We start from the raw sequence: 18,280 nt of genomic DNA on the forward strand, positions 1-18,280 counted from the left end.
TATCCATGGATAATTATAAACCATAATTACATCATTATAATGATAAGCCAATTACAAGAGCGAGGCATCTTTTCAAAATCACGTAATAGGAAGAGAAGCGCACACGTTCCCCAACCTCGTGCTCCTGCAAAGCGTTTCTGACAGCCTCTCCTCCACCGACAGTCCCTTGCAGCCGTGGCACCGAGCACAGCCACAGCCTCAGCATGGGTCATTACCTACGTGATGGCTGCATTTTGATTTTACTACACCACATACCTCGGTCCAGCCGAGTGTAAAGGCACCAGATGTGGATCCCATGTGACATGGCTGTGGGGCTGGGACTGCTCAAAGCATTTTGCAGGTGCAGGACAATGGATGGCACAGAGGTCCTGGGCATTTCCAAGTGTGTGCTTTTGCCCAGAGCAGCAGGCATGGAGGCAAGCATGAGGTGGACGATGCTCTCATTCCCATCATATTCTTGTCTCCTTTAGTGTGCACGCCTCAAGCACTTGGCTTTTTTCTTATTTGCACATGAGGTTGGGCAATCTTCAAGGGGAGGTGGCACCTTAAAGCTGATTTTGTCCCTAACTTATGTGTTGAGCAACCAATTGCTCCTCTTGGCTTTCCTGAAGCCTGTCCCAATGCAAAGCAGTTTCAAGTGTTTTTTTGGAGTGATTTGAGGCATAGTTGTCCCAGGTATCATCCCTTCAGGATGCTGGGATGCCCCGAGGATGCTGCAAGGAGCAGCTCTGGAAGAACATCCATGCATGCACAAAAGTCTCTCTGCAGAGCACTGCACGGTGGGGGCCAGGTTTGTGATATTTGCATCCCTTTAGGCTCCGCTGGCTGCAGATAAAGAAGGGGCTTGGGGCTGTCTGGCTCCCCGAGCTGCTCTCTAATTAACTCTAAATGCCACTTTTCACTCTGAGGCAACCGGCGGCCGCTGCAGATTGCACCAGGGGTGAGCCACAACCTTCAGAAAACCATGAGCTAAGGAAAAAAAAAAAAAAAAAAAGGAGCTGTGTTTGGTCATCTTTTGTCAAAATGCTAAGCAGCAGCAATGCCAAAGTTGGTAAATATTCTGTCAAAGGCCCGGGAGGCCACAAAGAGCATGTTTTAACAGTCACCAGTACAAAATTTGCATCTGGCAAGGGTCCTGCTCTGCATGGGGAGCCACGTGAGCTCTTGGGGTTAGCATTGTGCCTTGAATGCATTTTTTAACCCGGCCTCCTGGTTTCTAGGGATGCCATTATCAACGGAGGGCCCGGTTTTATTATTAAGTAGCAAATCAATCCAGCTCCGCCGAGCACAGTCCAATTATTGCTTGTAGTTACTGTAGGCTGAAGAAGTCATAAATAAATGAGCACGCTGGAGGTATTTAACATTTTGGTCCCGCTGCGAGCACCCATCTCCTTGGGCATTGATCCTGCTGCAGATTGGACAGTTTTGGGGGATTTTTGGTGTGCAGGAGGCAGGTGGCGGGGCTCTGTGCAGCCCCAGCCTGTTGCAGGGTAATCGGTGGTAAAGGCAGGCTGCTTTTTCTTTTGTTTCCCAAGCAAGCTGGGGGCCGAGATAGGGCAGGGGCCTCTTCCTCCTCCTCTCTGCAGGAGCTGAGCTAAGCCCAGCTCATGTGTCAGCCGAGCAAGGAGCCCGGCAAAACCCTGCCGCCGGCCCAGGGGACTGCTCTGAGTGCTCTCCCTCCCTCACCACCATTCCCAGCTGTTTGTTTTTGCTTTTCAAACATTTTAGGATTCAGGTTGTTCGGTGGAAATAAAGCGTCGCGTAACACACAGGCACCTAGTTACTCATTACCTCGTTAGCACGATGATGTACGAGCAGCCACACCATTAAAATGATGCTCGGCTGCAATACAGGCACCGCTAAACGGACTCATTTAAAAAACTATTCCCTTACATCTGGCTTTCTTTTTTTGTGTTGTTTGTTTTTCTTTTTTCACCACCCTCTTTTTTCTCTTCCTTTCCTCCAACTTTTCTCCTGCTCATCAGGCTCATTTTGAATGCCCACCTTCAGGTGCCAGGGTTTGGGAGATGTGGCCGAAGCAGCGTGCCCATGCCGTGCTAACCGCAGCAGGATGCTGGCTTTGGCACCCGAGCTCATTAGCGTTCAGCTGTAGGGTCAAATGAATCGCTCTTCCTAAGCGTTTTTTTATTATGATTATTATTCGCTGTTTCTGCCAGGGAGTGTATAAAAATGACATTTACAACCCTTCGCCATAATTTATGTCATTTTGTCCCTGGTCACTTGGTAATGTAGAAATCAGTTGTCTTCACTAGTTTAGCAAAAAAAAAAAGAGTCAATTTTATGTCAAAGTGGGTGGCAGATTCTCATTTTTCTTTGTCATAAGCAGCAAGCCTTGTTCAGCCGTCCAATGGTTTAAGGATTATTTTTTTTTTAGGGGGAGTAAAAAATTAGAGGGAAATGGGGTATTTCCTATGGATTGCCTTGTTTATTTGCTTGGGCTTTCTTGTTGCTTTGCAAGGGGAAATCAGCAGGAAAAAGGAACTTCTAGTGAAAGCCATGAAAGGGAATGACTTCCAGATTTCCCTCCAGATATTTTGCACAGCCCTACATAAAGTACTTGGAAACCTGCTATTGAAATCAGCTCCTCTAACGGGTTGTGCTTTCCTGCCTTGAGATGAGCGGAATGGCCTTGACATTCGCTATCCTCTTTGTGGGGAAACTCAGCAGCCTTGTAGCCTTCTCCTCATCCTCGTGGTGCCACGGAAAGCCACCAGGACACAGACCAGCCAAGTCCTGGTGCCCAGAGCTTCTCCACTGTGGCTGAAGAGCAAAGAATTGGCTACTGCATGCTCCCCCAGTTTCTCTCCATCTACAAAGCATAAACATAAGCATGCTTTGCAAATAGCCAATGTATGGCCCTTAAATTAGAAACCTAAATATGAAATATATTCATTTTTCTAGGTAGGATCTAACCACGGGGCCTGAATTCAGAGGCCACTGGATTTCTTGACTCTACTGCCTAAGTGGGAGTAGAAAGCAGCAGGTTTCCATCAGGTGTATCAATGCAATATTTGCACTTTAATGAAGCCACAAAGATCTGTAACAGTACAAAATCTGAATTTGTGTGCTAGAGGGTTTATTATTGATTTTGACCACATGCATTTGGAAGCACCCATCCCAGCGTTGGTGGCTGTGTTTGACAAGGATGGTGATGCTATGAGGCTCTGGGTGTGAGTGTGCAGGGACACACACTACGTGACCACCCCCAGAGAAACACCCCTGTTCACCACCAATGATCACACTCAAGGTCTCAAGAGAGTCTACAATTATCCCTTGCCTCAAGCCTAGAGCAAATCAACATTTTCCCAGTAATTGCAGTGTAGTAACTATTGTAGATGTTGACTTTTTAATAGCAAACACTGCTCATGCATTAGATTTACAGTCAGGTTAGTTAGCTTTAGTGACTTGGGAATCAATTACTGTGCCGTACAACATGACCAAAGATTATAGGGTAGCCTGCGTAATAATTTATACTGCCATCTAGGAGTGAAACTGTAACTTTGTCGTCTCACATGGAAAGACACTCTGTTTGTACAGCAATAATTCCAGTAATGATAATAATAGCCGTAAAGAGGAAGGAGGAGGAAAATGGTGATTACAATTTAGGGGAAGACCTATGTACAAATAGGGCACTGGGAGGCACAGGCAGCTTTTTCCCTTTAAATTAGTTCTCAGAGTGACAATACCGGCAGCATTTTGTTACTGGATAAGTTTTCCCAATCCTCTTGAGTTGACAAGCTAAGCTGGGTTGTCCCCATCCTTTGGTCTCTGGTCTGGGCTCGCAGCAGTGGTGGCAGCACCTGGTTCCTTGGTCCTGCATTGCCCAAGGCTTGTCTTGGGTTTCTGGCCCAAATTTGGGCTAAATTTTGGATTAAATATGAGTCATTCCTTGGGATGACATCTCTCTGTGCTCGTGCCCAGCTGGGTGGCTGGCGCCCCAGTATGAGTAGCAGCCCCCAGCATGCTCATCCTGTCCTGGGGCTGATCCCATTAATATATCAGCATTGCAATTATACTGCTTGCTGCTGTGGTGTGGGATGCAGAGCATGGAGGGTGCTCTGCAAGTGTAATCTCAGTGCTGGAAAACTGTCTTATTTTGTGCTTGGTACACACCCAGTCTTGTCCCCAAGCTGGGCCACCATCAGCAGCACAAAACTCATTGACTGCTCGCCCTTTTGATTGATGTCAATACTGTCAATTCTAGGATGAGTTTTACAGGCAGCATTTTTCCTGTCTTTCTGTACATCTCCCTGCCTCCCAACGCTTGTTTCCACACTTGACTCCTTTCTCCCACTTGGGACAGGAAAAGAACTTCTGCCTATTCCTGCAGGAATTCCACAAAGCAAACATCTTTATGTCCTTTGAAACAAGACCACCCAGGTCAGCTTTTCATTCTGTGTTTCCAGGCAAATTATGGAGAAAAAGCTTTAATTAACAACTTTTTTTTTCTTTTCTTTTCTTTTTTTCCCTCCTGTACAGGAGTTGCTATCTTTTAACTGTTGGCTTTGTCCATTTTCCTCTCATTTAGTTCCCATTTATTTCAGTCCTTGCCTCATGCGAAGCTGGCAGCTGAACTTTTTGAACCCACCAAACACAATAGTCTTTCATGAACCAAGAATAAGTGAACCTATGTGAAAAGTGATTGCTGGTATTATAAAATGGACTACGAGAGGGTCTCCTATATGCAAGTGTGCATCACCAGACAGTAAAAAAATAAAATAAAAAAAAAAAGTAAGCCAATGTGTCAAATTAATTCTTTCACTCTAACCAGCAAAGCAAACTCCATTTTTAAAAGTGCTAATGATCAAAAAGTATAAAGCCCTAAAACAACAAAATTAATTAAAAAGCATAGAGTTGGTCTCTCTTCTCCTTCACCTACTGGAAGCAGTCCAGAAGAGCAGGTTTTCAGGTGAATGTATCATGAGATTTGGCACCCCTGAACCAGGTCACTGCCACAGCAGAAAGGCAGCTGCCTCTGGAAGCAAGGTGAGGGGAAGAAGTGAATGTGGGCGAGCTAGGAAATGGGGAAATCAGCATTTCTCTAATCCAGGAGCCTTGTTGTACCCAGAAGTATGTCTCTAGCCAACCATGTCTGCACACAAGCCGGCTGAATCGCTTTAATAACAACCCTCTCAACACACTTAATCTGAAAATGTTTTAAATGTACTCAAAATGTTATAAACAAAGATTGGAGTCAGCATCATAGCATTCCTGCAAAGCCAAAAGCCAAACATTATTTTGTTTGTTGTGTAGCTTAATTGCCATGTATCCTATCTGGCCAGTGACATACGCCACTATAGCTAATCTGAAAATAATTTCTCCCTTTTTCTGAAATACAGCAAGCCCAAGGAGCAAGAAATATCAGCTTAGCAAGTGTTGACTTATGTGTTATGCTAAAGTCTATATTCACTTCTCAAGGTTTAATGAGCTGTAATTCACAGCACTCCCAAGAGACAGGCAAGTGTGCTATGATCAAACGCGTGTTGTAGACGAGGATAGGATGGTGAGAGGCAAAATGTCACTGAGAAATGGGTGGGGGAGAACAGACCTCATCACAAACCCATCATTCCCCATCCAAAAACCACACACACCTGGTTTGTTGTAGCCCAAAGACTGCAATGACATTGTAGAGTTGCAGCAACTACATTTATAGTGGTCACCAAACTGTGTTTTTAGTGGTAATTGAGCAGCTGACGGGGTTGATCAGTCTTTAGAGACCAAGTGTCTTCTGCTCTCTGCTTCTGGGAGAGAAAGTTGGCAAGGGGAAAAGGTGCTTTGGTGCACCTCCAACATCCTGCCTGCAAATCCTAGCCCTCGGGTAGTGTTGGCCAGGTCAGATCTATACCCAACGTGGGTATTAGCTATTTAACACTAACTTTTTAGGAATCAGCACACTGTCTGGAGACAGGCACCTCCATCTCTTCCTGTAAAAGAGAGCAGGAGAGCAACCCGTTCCAATGCCTGACTGCTCTTTCTGAGAAGAAATGTCTCCTCATTTCCAACCTGAACCTTTGCAGAGATTTTTTTGAGGAGCAAAATGGGCAGACCACGGGGTGCTCAGAAACCAGACCACTGCTTATGGAGGGGAAATGAGCAACCTTTATGGAGGGAATTAATCAAGTGCTTCAATCGCCTTAGCTGAGGGTTAATAGTCTTGTGGTGACCGCCCTGGACAGGGTATCAGGAGAGCTGGGTTTTATTCCTGGTATGCTTCAGTAATGAAAAGGAAATTGTGGTCGGATGAGCCATAGAAGTCCATGCTCCCAGCGACGTCGGATACACAGCAATTAGACTCAAGTTAAACAATAAATCAAGTAACACTGAGCCTTTGGCTTTAGCAGAGCACAATTATGACTATTTCTATGTTTATTTAGAAGATGCTCAGCCCATTTAAATGTTTTCATATTAAATATACTTTGAGCGCTTGCTATTAAAGCAATTGACTGGGCCTACATGCAAACATTATTGGTCAGATAAATATTTTCTGGCAAATGAGATCCGTTCATTGCTCTTTTATGACATGAGGGCTTACTTGCTCAGAGATTTATTTTCTGTTTGCTTCCTCTCTTTGCAAGGATTGCCTCATAAAGATTAAAAAAAAAAAAAAAAAAAAGCCAAAGCAAACCAAAGTGTGAAGTAGAAATCACCGATTAAACTGAAAGAAATGGAACAGCCTTTGTTAATCCCTAATTCATTAGCTGGGGGGAAAAGAAGGACCTTGAGTTTGCACAAAGGCTTCGGTGTCACAAGGTATGTGATTTATTTCCAGATTTCTCTCTGATTTGGTATGGGACCTTACCCAGGTAAATTGATCTCTCTATGCCTCCGTGTTCCCATCTGTTCAACCTAGGTAATGATCTTGCCTCAGAGACAGCGAAAACTTTCAATAAGGAGAAAAGGTTACCTTAAAAATCACAACTGCATCTGAAATTAGGCTACCCCCTGCTAACACCTACATCAGCTTTGGCTACAGCAGCTATTTCCTACGATAGTCAGGAGGCCTCTCTGGTGCTGTTTTGAGGGCAAGCGATGGATGAGAGAAAAACATTTTAAGAAACAAAGCAGTATGCCTGAAAAGTAATAGAAATTGGCAAGCAAGCTTGCAGCACATTTTTTTTTCAATTGCTAAGATTGTCATTTGGCTGTGTCACTTTAATATTGATCCTTTTTTTGAGTATGGTGGCTGGAAAAATATTTCACATAAGAAAGTAGAGTAGCTGAGGTTCTTTCATTTCAAGGCATTTGAAGTCCCCATGAGGCTTTTTTGACGCTGTCTAGAAAGCATTGTCTAACCGTCTTTTGATATATTTTTTCATGTATTTATTTAGCAAATTCTGTCAATAATTAATTCAATGCCATTTTGGAGTGTCCTCGGGATTTCTTCAAAATGAGGCACCTTTTGAAATACAAAGCTTTTCCAACATGTGTATGTTTTGCGATCCTCAGTGGAAGGCAGTGTAAAACTACAAAAATATTCTTCTTATCTGATATCACGGTAAATACAAAGGGTACAATAGCCAAATAAAATAAGAATTAGTTTGTTTTCCTCTTCCGTACAAGAAACTGCTTTGTTATGCAGCCCCATCCAAGAGCTACATGGAGATTTTGCTTTCAGAAGGCATGTTTCTGGGCTCAGAGCACTCCGCTGACTCATTTTATGTCCTTCACAATTACCTCTGCTGCTTTTTGTCATCCGAGAAGGCTCCTGGGAGGCTTTCACCAGCACTGTGACATCTGAGGAAAAGGTGGGGAGCAGAACCTCACCTTTCTTCATGCTTATTCTCAGGTTCTTGCCATTTTCTCCTTTGCCATTTACTCAGTGGTTCCCTCACAAACATGGAAGTGGCCCACTAGCCTTTGTAGGAATGAGGTTTCCTCTTATTAGTGGCATTTTATTTCTTTCTGTACCACATCACTGGTGTAAGAGCTGGGGACAACAAGAATCCCCCTTCCTCTGGCATCACCCCAGTGAGGCATGGATCACCCAGGGAGGGCTGGCAGCATCCCTAAGTCATCTTTATTCCCTTTTATTCACATTTCAGCTGCTTGTTTTGTTTGGCCTCTTAGAGGCCAGGATTACCCGGAGCTAACTGGGACACGGGTGACTTCCACGTGACTCGTGTCCCTCTTGTGCCAGCCCCGGGCTGGAGGCAGCAGGCAGGATTTGTGACCCCATGGGTCATAGCACCAACCAGCTGGAATTGTCCCCACCATCCATTCTGGCTGCCTCACGAAGGCAGAAGGTTATAGATGGGCCAGCTCAGCTTCATTTGCTGTCTAATAGCTCAACATCCTGCCGGCATGCACTTTCTTTGCCTAATGAATGGGGATTTGTTGCATTGGCTCTTTGGGAACGTCAAGGTCTGCTTTCTTCCCTCTTCAGCTCTCCAGATCCTTTAAGCCTGTGTGAAAATTAATCAGATGCCCTAGAGGCTTATTTTGTCCAAAGCTAAAGTCCTGCTTCTCCCATTCCCTCCCTCCTCTTGTGCCCCAATTACTTAAGGGATTGTGCTGGAAATTAATGAAAGTATGGCATGGGAAATAACACCCATGGTTCATCTCCGAAGCGAAGCGCTTCAGTGAAAGGCTTAATTAGAAACATCTCGTGGTCCACACAGCAACCTTGGAGATATTCCCAGTCTGAAGTGTGCTGTGCTGTGACAGTTGGCATTGCTCTTCCAGTTATACGAGTCAAGTCTTGCTCCTGAGTGATGGCATTTTACATTTCTGAACGAGATCCATCCACCATGGTCTCCACCTGGTTTCCAAAACTCTCAGCATGTATCTCAAGGACATTGTTCATCCCAGTCTGACTTAGAAGGAAAAATGAAGCAATGGGGACAGTTTCGGTAGTGGCACACACAGCTCTTCATCTTGCTCTCGCTGGCCATGGTCCATGGAAGTGGATGAGAGCAGCTCAGTGGCTTGGGTGGCCAGATGGGTCACATCAGCCCAGTTTCTTCTTCCCTTTGTCAAGGTACATTTGCTGCATGGAGGATATAAATTGTCTTAGCTGGACAGAGGGGAGGACAGTAGCTTCTTCTCCATCCCACCTATATCATGGCCCATGGGCAGACAAGAGCTTGCTATACCAAGAATTTCAGAGGAACTGCATGAATTAACTCTAAGACTAATCTTCATTTTCTAGGGCTGGATGCCACTTGATAGGGAGAATAAGCCAGCTTCATTGATTCACAGTGAGATTCATGTGCTTATATCAGCTCTGAAAATGCTTTTCAGGTCCTAAGTCACTTAGGGCCGTGTTGTTGCTTTTTAAATTTCAGAACTTTTCAGAATCTTTTGCTGCCACTCAAAAACTGCAGGTTGGGCAATCGATGGGAGTTAGGCCCTTAAACACCTCCCACGGGAAGCCTGGCAGTTAGATACCTTCAGCATATCCTAAATGTTCTTTGAAAGCCTTCCCTCACCTCCTAGGGGTCTCTGATGTGCCATACGGGGGAACGGCACTGACTCCTGCAACGCGCTGCACCGCTTACGGATGCAAATCGCCGTGTAAGTGTGAACACTGCTCGGTGACAAGACGTCTCCTCCAACTCGTTAGTGCTAATTAATGCAGCTCCAGGATAGACAATATTCATTAAGCTTTTCCGAAAACATGAGAAATGTTCATGTAACAGCTCGCACATTCTGATGGCACCCGCGGTCCTATCCCCACGTTCTCTGTAAAGCATTTTGGTGCTTTAATCTTTGCTAAAGAGAGTGGAAGTGAATTGTCAGCAGTGGCTCTCCAGCACAAGGCCACGGTGTTTCTTCCTGGCTTATCAGGAACCAACAAAAAGAAATCAGCGGGTTGTTGTTTTGGCTCACAGGCAGCTGCTTGCTGGAGGCTTCCCTCTGCGTATGTCAAAGTTAAATATTTGGGTTACTGTTGTCTTTTTGGGTCTTGCCATGATACAAGCAGCTTGGAAGAGAGGCAGCTATTGCCTGCTTCTAATCATCGCAGCGACTGCAGCTCTGCTGCCTTCAGACTAAATGTTTGTTACTGGGTCGTATTGTTTGGGTATTGACAGCTCCTGAGACCTTGTGAAATTGTGGAACCTCCTTGAAGAAAAGTACTCCTGCTACCACTGCTGAATTATAACTAGGTTTAGAGTGGAACGTGCATGGGGTGAATGGTGCTTGTTGTGTGGTTTGTTTTTTGTGTGTGTGTGTTTTGTTTTTTTTTCCTGAAAAGATGCTGTTGAGGAAATCTGAATTGTAGCACGTGTGTCTGGGAGAGGAAGAAGGGGAGAGGAGAGTCTGGGTGGCACAAGGTGCTGTCCCTGCACTGCAGTGTAGCTGCCCTGCAGGCTTTAATCAGGCTGGTGTGAGCTTCAGCAGCTGTTTTGCTGAGCCAACAGTGAGCCCCGCATTCATTGCAATGTTCCTCTCTACTCAAAGGCCCCAGGGTGTCTTTGGGAAGGAGGTGTGCAATGAACCAAAGACAAGATCCAAAGCAAGTTTCTTGGCCTGTTCCAGGAGAAAACAACCTTTTTCTGGTTAGGCTTTTGTGATGAACACTTGGCAGAAACAATGCTCCACCATCCTTCCACATTATAACAAACTGGCCCCAGTTCAAGGCTCTTTGTTAGCTCCATCAGGTAGCCAGAGGATAATATCTTCACTCACAGCGGTAATTTATTTTATTACAAATGCTTCATCATGAATTAGAGGATTAAGGAAACATGAAATTGGTCTGTGACCCAGGTCAAAGATGTTGGTGTATCCGTCAGAGCCTCACAGTGGTGGGATGCTCTTTGGGCACCTCCAGTAGACGACCCCACCGTAACACCAGCTCTCCTCATCCCATCAGAAGGGATGCTTTCTGGCTGCCTCCAGACTTGTCCAAAACTCATACCTGCTTATCCAGGCTTTGTGTCGAAGGGAGAGGCTGGTCTGTTGCTCAGAGCCTGTAATTCCGAGCCAAATCTGATGAAACTCCCCACACCTGCACTGAAATGTGAAAATTGCAATTCTGGGCAGAGCGAGCTGTGCTTTCCAGGTTTTACTACTATGCATGAAACAAATTAGTTCCCAATTAGAGGCTTCCAATCTCTTGCAGCCTCTTTAATCCTCCAGGTGAGCTCTTTCCCCACCAGCTGCATGGGCTGCACCATGCCCTGGCCCTGCTCCAGGTTTGGGGGCAGATCCTGCCAGGGCAGGGTGTGTAGGGGAGGAGGACGTGTGCCATGCAGTGACGGGTGGGGGAATTGCCTTTGGGGCCCTGCTGCTCGAAGGATCTGCCCACCCCAAGGGCAAAGCCCAGGGCCCTGGCTTATTCCTGCACCGCAGCAAGCACAGGCAGGCACCCGCATGGTGAGCGCTCCTTTGAAGCAGCTTTGCCTTCAGTTTTAGTGAGAGGCAGGTTGGGAATGTGGGTTTTTCATCCCTGGTACTAACCAGGGGTCAGGATCTGGGTTGAACCACAGCTGGGGGCCAGGCTCACAGGTGCTTCTTTGCTACTGCTGCTGCTGATGGAACCGGTTGGAGATTTGCTGTGACCTCAGCTGAAGGAAAAGAGCAAAACCGAATTCAGCAGGCAGCTTTAAGTTTTGCCCCTGCCTGAAATTATAGGATTAAAATTCCTGGATGTTTGGAAGTTTGTGTTTTGTTGGTTTGCCCTTCGTGGGTACTTCTTGGACCGATCCAGACCCGAACTGGATGTGCCCAGCAAACCCCACCAGGACGTAGCTTTACCCTTGCAATATACCCCTGGCCCCCTGATTTTCCTGGGGCAGAGACAGGCAACTTTGCTGCCTCCTACCATGGTGTCCTGACCTCAGATGGCCTCCAGAGCAGAGCCAGGCCACCTCAGACACTTGCTCTTGTCCCTCAGCAGCCAGAGGTCAGAGCTACCTCTACATTTAGCCCCTTAACCAGAGCCAGCCTTCGGGTGGAGTGAGCTGGACAGGGGGCCCTGTCTGTGCCTGCAAATCCATCTCTATTTTCTAGTGTCTGTGCCCTTAAAGAAAGGACAGAGAACTGTATTGGTGCTCAGGTTTTTGGTATTTGCACCCAAAAGCACTTTGCAGCCCCCCGAGGCTGTTGCAGAGGAGGGGATGTGCAGGCTTGTGGCATCTCTGTCATTTATGGGGTGAAATCCAGCTGGCGACCGGTCACCGGTGCTGTTCCCCTGGGGCATGTGTTGGGGCCCATCCTCTTTAATATCCTTATTGAAGGCTTGGATGAGGGAATTGAGTGCACCCTCAGTAAGTTTGCAGATGGCACCAAGCTGGGGCGAATCATTGGTGATCATCTCCCTTTACTCTGCTCTGGTGAGGCCACACCTCGAGTGCTCAGCTTTGGGCCCCTCAGTACCAGAAGGGCATCGAGGCCCTGGAGCATGTCCAGAGCAGGGCTACGAGGCTGGTGAAGGGCCTGGAGCACAAGTCCTGTGAGGAGCAGCTGAGGGAGCTGGGGGTGTTTGGTATGGAGGAGGCTCAGGGCAGACCTTATTGCTCTCTGCAACTACCCAAGAAGAAGGTGTGGGGAGCTGGGGGTCAGCCTCTTCTCACAGGTAACCAGTGATAGGACCAGAGGGAATGGCCTCAAGTTGTGCCAGGGGAGGTTCAGGTTGGCAATGAGGAGACATTTCTGCTCAGAAAGAGCAGTCAGGCACTGGGACGGGTTGCCCAGGGAGGTGGTGGAGTCACCGTCCCTGGGGGTGTTCGAGGAGAGGTTGGACGTGGTGCTTGGGGACATGGTTTGGTGGGTGACAGTGGTGGTAGGGGGGTGGTTGGACCAGGTGATCTTAGAGGGCTTTTCCAGCCTTAATGATTCTGTGATCTTGTGGAATGGCCCAGCTAAAATCAGATGCCCAGCCCACCCACTACCACCATGCTGGTGGTAGCGGAACCTCCTACAGGGCAAAGAGAAAAATTCCCATTTCTCATTGACTAAAAAATGAAGGAGAGGGCTCACCTCCCCACCCCCTCCCAGAGCAGACCAATTTGGGGCCATCCCCATGCCAGAGCATGGCACGATGGCAACTTGAGAGTTTTATCTTGTGAAAATAACCCCAAACCCAGAAAGAAAATGCTGGGGGGGGTGGGGGCAAAGAAGTGGTAGCAAGTCAGAGCCATAACCACAGGCATTGTGGTGCGGGTGCTTCTTGCTGTGTTCCCCATAAACCAACAAACCAGCAGTTTTTTGCTTACCTGCAGTCTGTTTTGACTGATTTCTTTATTTAATAGCAATATCCTTGCGCCAGGGCCACTGCTCGTGAGGTTGTAAAGATGCTTTACAGCCGGGTAGCATCCTCCCACTGCTCCGAGTGCTTTCACAGCATCGCAAGCTGCACCTCAGCTCAGCTGGGGGCAGGGGGAAATCTCCAGGAGAGGGTGGAAGCCCCCAGCCCTGTGGCCACCCTCGCACCTCACTGCCCTCCTCACCCTCCTCTTCCTCCCTGCTGGGGCTGTGTGGATGCTCGCAGCACCCCCCCCCATCATCACAAAGTGTCCACGCATGGGTTTTAGGAGACATGAGGGGGGTGTGAATGCCCCCACCCCTGCACCCTTCCTCCTCGCAGCCCTTCATCCCGCCATCCTCCTCCTCCCCGAAGCGAGGGGGAGCCCAGATGTCGGCAGGCCCGAGCCGGGTTCATCTGTTCCACATGACCCAGCGCCAACTGCTGCTCGCTGCCCTCCTCCCGCCTTCCTCCTCCTTCCTCCCCCTCCTCCTCCTCCTCCTCCTTCTCTCTCTCCAGCTCCAACCTCACAGCGCGGCGGCGGCCGTGCGGGAGCCGGGAGCTGGAGGCCGGCGAGCGGGGAAAAGGAAAGGGAAAGCGGGCTGCGGCATCGCAGAGAGGAGCATGGGGCGAATGGGTTCCCCATCGCCCCACTCTTAGGGAGGCCGAAGACCCCCTGGAGGGCAGCAGAAAGGAGTGGCAGGGCCGCCAAAACGCCAAGGAGGTGCGGGAGATGGATGCGAGGCGGTAGCGCCGCGGCCTCCGACACTGCCGCAGCGGGATGCTCTCGCCTCTGGAGCGGAGCTGAGGAGCTACCGAGGGACAGGGAGAAGGTAACGGGGTCTTTGTCTGCAGTGGGGTGGCCCCAGGGTCCCCTCCATCCCGCCGGGAAGCCCAGCCGCAGTGTGTGAGTGGCTCCACGCCCCCTCCCTCCATTTATCTGAAGCGGAGAGAAATGTGGGCAGCTCTGCTCTGCCGCTTCGTTTCCTTCTCCTTTTTCCTCCCCCCTCCAAAAATAATTAAAAAAAAAATAGAGTAAAATAAAATAAAATAAAATTCAGCCTTGAATTTGGTGGGCGAGTAACGGAGAGCTGGGTGACCGGGTTTTGGGTGTGGGTTTGTTGTGTATTTTTATTATTTATTTTTGCAGCGGAGGGAAGGAGAGGGTGGGGGGGAGAAGGGCTGATGTGTGATTCCCCCCCCCCTCAATCTGGATGCTTGTCCCCGCTAAGATGGACTGCTCCTTCCCTTCCCAAATGGCTGCAGCAAGTTTAATGCCGAGCTGTGTGTGTGTGTGGGGGGGAGCTTCCCAAGGGGTTAACCCCCGGCTTGATTTTCCCTTCCCCCATGCACCTTTGGCTAAATTGGGGCAGAAAAGTTGCTGCGGATCCAGGGTGAGAGAAGACAAATAAATAGCCGTGCTGGCGAGCGGTGCCCGTGGGGTGTATCCGCACGCCCCACAGACATGCTCTGCTGAAGGAGGCTTTCTCGGCCGCATTGTTAGCCCACTGGCTGCCGGGGAGGGCATGAGAAAAGTTGTTTCCAGCCCCGATGTAAAATTTGCAGGGGAGACAATTGTTTCTAATAATAGCCCTGGCAGCGGTTTAGCCACACGGCGCACGCAGACGCGGGAGCGAGCAGGGAAATCTCCTCCCCAGGCAAGCCAGGTCGCGGGGAAATCTGACCTCCTCCCGGCTGATCGGTTCGGTTCGGGGTTTTTCAGCCTCATCCTGAACAAAACCCCGGCCCCCTCGCCCTTTCTGCCGGGAAGGGGGTGTGGTGCCCGCGCAGCGCACGCGGTGGCTCTATGGAGCCCGGCTGAAATCTCAGCCCTGCACTGTGCAGCTGGACACCGGGGTGTCCCCATCCACCCCCTCTGCCTCCGTCCCCAGGCTCTGAAGAGCATCTCCTGTCCATGCATGGAGGGGGATATCGCTGGTGTGGGTGTCTGCGGCATTTTTCCTGTCTGCCAGGCACCAAAGAGGTCTTGGTGGAGCTGAAACTATCACACTGAGCCCCTTTCTCCTTGAACCCCGATGCTGACCCTGGCCAGGCAGCGGTCCACCAGCCTGCCTGCCTGCTTGTGCTGACCTTTCTGGTACAACTTACCCTTAACTTCCAAAATTATGCACCAAGGAATATTTTAAGGAGGTTTTAAGCTGATCTGTAGCAGCTGAGGCACTGGCCTCGGTGCGTGGGAGTTGTTTGGGGTTTGTCCCTGCCAGATAAAGCAAACTCTGTTTCTGTGTGTGCGTGTGTGCTAACCTTAACCTTAACCCGAGAGCAGCTTCAGGGTTTGGTTCTGCAGGAAAGCCTTGGGGGGATGTCCTCAGGCTGTGGGGGTGCTCTTGCCTTTGGCTCCCCTTATCCAGGGCCACGAGCGCTGGTGTCAGGCAGGGATGTGTCTTGTGCTGCAGCAGGGAGAGCCCTTATTTTCCCATTTCTCCTGGCAGACAGTGCCAGGTAATCCTGTTGTTGTATATTTGCAGGTCCTGTTGTATATTTGCACCGATTATTGCACTGGCAGTGCGAGGCAATATTTGGTGATGCTCATGGTCACAGCGCTGTGTCACTCAGGGCCATACAGCACTGCAGCATTGCATGGTGCAAGGAGGATCTCCTGAAGGGATCGTGGCATATTCCACCAAAATCCAGGCTTCAGACAGCGGGCTGGGTGCTGTTACTGTGATCATAAGCCCAGGAAGGACATCCCAAGTCATGGGGTCTCATCCCACACAGTCACAGGTTACCACAGTCATCCACATTCCCCTTGCTGCTGCTATTGCTGAGGGTCTGAGTAACTGCAGAAGGTCTGCGTGTGGCTTAAAGGACAGCAAAAGCACCACTGCATGGTATGGATTTGGGGGAAAAAAGTTGTGTTAGGGAGAACTTGAGAGGAGCAGCAGAGTGTCTGGAGTCTGGAGACCCAGCCTGGCAGGGGAGTGAAGGAGAAGGAAGGGCCGGGCGATGGAGGTGTGAGTCCCACAGGGCTGTAGGAGGTTTTTTATCCCATCCCAACCAGGTTTAGGGCTTAGCAGTGTCTCCTGCTCAGCACACTCTGGCCAGGTTAAGCAGCAGCTGAATTGCTTTCCAGCCTCCTCCAGCTCCAAAGCCCAGGCTGCCCCAGCCTCTCTCAGGCAATTCAGCTCCCTAAGTCAGCAGCAGATTGTCCTGTGTGGCCTTGGGGACAACGGCAGCTGATAACGCCCCTTGCTATTTCTCATTCTCCCAGGTTTTTAACAACTTAATCCTCAGCACCGCTATAAATCTCAGTATGTCCCGCTTCCTAGAAAACCACAAATGATTTTCCAAAGCTGCGGAGTGAGTTGGAGTCCCTGGCTTCTGGGAGATGAATGCCATTAGGGGGCCAAAATGACTTTTACTGGTTTCCTCTCCAGTCAGATACTGAGAGGAGGTCCCAGCCAGAATTTCGATCAGCTCCAAGCTTCTGGAAGCACTTCTATGTGGATGAGTAACAAAGATTTGCCTCCCTCTGTTCCAAGCCACCTTTGCAGCCCACCTGCTCATGGGTCAATGGAGCCTGGAGGTTTTTTCCCTGGCTCCAACAGGCTGCCTGTTAAGACAGGGAGCAGAAGAGCCTGGTGTAGGTATCTTTCCCACTGCATCCCTGCTTTTGGTGAGGGTAGCAAAATGCCTTTTCCACCCTCTGTCTGCACTGCTGGGATGTGATGTGACTCAGTGTAGTAATCTCTAGAAAAGTCCTTGCGGTGGTGAGGTGAGATGAGCCTTTTTACTTAAACTCAGTTTAAAAGGGATGACTAAAAATCTCCTAGAAAGCTGCAAACCAAAAGCAAGAGGTCAAAACTTCCATTTTGGCGAGCAGAAATCCTGTGTGTGTACACATCCACGTGTAACACACAACGTCTCAACAATGGCTGTTGGGCTTGCCAACCTGCAAGGCTCAGGCTCTGTGGCTGGATTATTTTTTTTTCCTTCTTAGAAGTTCCCAGCTCTCCCAACCAAAATAAATCTGGCTTTGTTTGGGTTTCCTGACCGCGTGGGATCCAGTGCGGCTGCAGCCGCCCCACACACACCGCGGCACTGTTGGCATCCCGTCCGTCTGAGACAAAATATTTTGTACCAGGTGCCACCAGCAACTGCTTTGTGGATGGGGGAGCTGCGGGAGAATGACCCTGCTACTTCCACACCAGGAAATTTATGTAGGATGGAAAGCCACCACCCCAGCTGAGCAGCTCCAAGAGCCAGCACAAAATCTGCAGCTGAAATTTGCACCCCTCCTAGGGAGGAGGATGTGGATCGAGCTCTTCCCATATTTAAAGCTTGGTTTTGTCCTTTCTCTGTGTGGAAGGTCTCTCTCCTGGCTGTCCGCTGGGTTTTTTGGAGGTGCCCATCATCACAGCACGTGGCTGCCACGTGTGTTTGTGTGCCGTGGGAGAGCCCGGGCGCTGGCGTTTCCCAGTGAAATGTGCTCTCAGGGGGACACGGATGATTTAGGGGATGCCTAATGAGATGCAGGGCCTGCCTCACGCACGCACACACAACCAGCACAGGGTAGAAACACGCTGGAAAACAAACAGCTTGCCAAGGCAATTTCCACAGCCTCTCGCTACTCTGAACTGGAAAGACTTAAAAAGTGGGGTGGAAATTTTTAAATAAATAAAAAATCTGCACTGCACCCCAGGAAACGCTTTCTGAAATGCTCCTGGGACACCAACAGAGAATCTGGGGGTGATTTGTAAATGCAGAGGTACCGGGCGGTGTCCTCTCTTCCCTGGTGTCCCCTTGCCAGCACTGCCAATTGCCTACATGGCAGAAAGCTGCTCCAAAACGGGCATCGCATCCTCAGAGAGCTGGGCTCTGGGGTATTGGGTCCAGCCGCTGAGTTTGCAGACATTGCATCAGGCTGTTCCCTCTTCATCTCAGCTCTTCTTCATCGATTCTGCACAGTATTAAAGAGCTGCTGTGTTTTCTTCCAGAACAGAGCATCCTTCCCCTGCTCTTAAAAGGCAGAGGCACCTGGGAGAAAAGCTCAGGTAGAGAGGTTTATTCCTGGTTCCTCTCTCTCATAGATTACAGGATGACCATATTTAT

General features: G+C 49.0%; 1 protein-coding gene across 9 annotated transcripts in view; it reads left to right on the forward strand.

Moving 5' to 3' along the window:
* The window catches only part of FRMD4A (FERM domain containing 4A), a 346,642-nt gene that overhangs the window by 202,042 nt on the left and 126,320 nt on the right, over positions 1-18,280 (forward strand). The window contains exon 1 of one of the 9 annotated variants that reach the window (XM_068670004.1): positions 13,964-14,040. The exons of the other annotated variants lie outside the window; for them this stretch is intronic. The gene's annotated coding sequence lies outside the window, so the exon portion shown is untranslated. Of the gene's footprint in view, positions 1-13,963; positions 14,041-18,280 lie in introns of those variants that run through there. 9 annotated transcript variants of the gene reach the window in all.

The sequence above is a fragment of the Anas acuta genome, chromosome 1, assembly GCF_963932015.1.
Source record: "Anas acuta chromosome 1, bAnaAcu1.1, whole genome shotgun sequence".
NCBI lineage: Eukaryota > Metazoa > Chordata > Aves > Anseriformes > Anatidae > Anas > Anas acuta.